Genomic DNA, 1,556 nt, shown 5'->3' with positions numbered 1-1,556 from the left:
AAGGCAGTCTGGGTATTGGCAAGGCTAGGAGGCTAGCTAGCTACCAGCTAGCTGTTTTCTCTGTTTTCTCATAACTGTGGTTATATTAGCGTGGTATACGCTAAATATACAACAGCTGGGAGCCAATCAGATTGCTTGATTTGAGAGAGCCGTTTTATAGCCTACCACACGTACATAAACTATGTTAAATTAGTAAAATAACTCCATAGTGTTACAAAATTCAAGGTCTAATTCATTTTTTCTCTAAGATCATGGCAGTGTACCTCTGTATCTCCCTCTCTCTCTTCATTAACGTTCTCTCTCGCTCTCCCTTTCCCTCTCTGACACAGTGAGAAAGAGGGAACTGGCTGCTTATCTCTCACCAATCCGAGCCCGTCCCCTCGGGGGCTTGTTATGGTGCGGCGCACGCCAATGACAGATAACGACTGGGCTAATGAATTTCTAAACTAATCTATATTTGTACACAGTTCACCAGGGGCCAAGCAGGCGGCGGAGAGAGGGGGAGAAGGAGGCGGAGAGGGATGGGGGGAAGCAATAACAAAGGCGAGAGGAAAAGCTGAAGAGCTAAACAGGCCGACAAACTGATTCACCATAGAATTTTGGATTAGAGCAAACTGTGGTATGTAACCGGTGTGTTTTTCCTCTGCGTTGTGTTCTGGTTATTATTACATACGTGTGTGTGGTGACACTGAGGAGGCAAGAGGCAGTACTGGGTCTCAAGCTCTTCACTGTATCACAAAGTAAATAAAAACAGTAAGCTGTTGCATACACTGATACAAAATAAACAAAAAGCAATAAATAATAGCGTTCTCTTCTCAGGCAGAGAGGTTCACGACACAGCTCGTCTCGTTGCCATTTCCCATCCGACTGTCCTTCTGGAGCTGTGCGCATGTGCACAAAGCGACATCACCACTGGGGTGCGTTCAAACAACAACAACAGATCACTCAAATCAAGACATTCACACACAAAACGAGGAAAATGGTGGTGTTTTGGTTAAATTCATAAGTAACCAGATTAACCCGTTACAGGTAGCCTACATGGAGGTACTACAGGGGATACTTGGAAGGGGCGGCTGTGGCTCAGGAGGTAGAGTGGGTCGTCCACTAATCAGAAGGTCGGTGGTTCGATCCCCAGCTCCTCCAGTCCGCATGTCGAAGTGTCCTTGGGCAAGACACTGAACCCCAAATTGCTCCCGATGGCTGTGCCAGCACCCTGCGTGGCAGCTTGCCGCCTTCGGTGTGTGAATGGATGAATGTAGGGACATTGTAAAGCGCTTTGGATAAAAGCGCTATATAAATGCAGTCCACTTACCATTTTCTTGAGAGAAAGGGGGAAATGAAAAAAAAAAGCCTGAATAAATCATGAAAATAAATCTGATTAATTGCAACTTTTCACTCCATTTCTTATTTTGTGATGTTACATTCTTCAAAAAGTGGTTATCATTTCATTGCAACATGCTACTATAATTTTCTCTTGCAGTTCTCTAAGCACAATCGGGTAAAGAGGGTACTTGGATTCAGACATCAGGAAAAGAGGGTACTGAAGCCAAAACAGT

At 44.7% G+C, this 1,556-nt stretch overlaps 1 long non-coding RNA gene across 1 annotated transcript; it reads left to right on the top strand.

Annotated features, from left to right (window-relative positions):
• Positions 1-520: 520 nt before the first annotated feature.
• LOC310789633 lies at positions 521-1,267 on the top strand. The gene is made up of 3 exons (XR_014553349.1): positions 521-619; positions 820-917; positions 1,030-1,267. It is a non-coding gene; the product is annotated as an uncharacterized lncRNA (long non-coding RNA).
• Positions 1,268-1,556: the final 289 nt, after the last annotated feature.

The sequence above is a fragment of the Poromitra crassiceps genome (genome assembly GCF_964638095.1).
Source record: "Poromitra crassiceps genome assembly, chromosome: 15".
Classification (NCBI taxonomy): Eukaryota; Metazoa; Chordata; class Actinopteri; order Beryciformes; family Melamphaidae; genus Poromitra; species Poromitra crassiceps.
The sequence above is the reverse complement of the archived record's forward strand: the minus strand, read 5'-3'. Positions and strand labels throughout refer to the sequence as shown.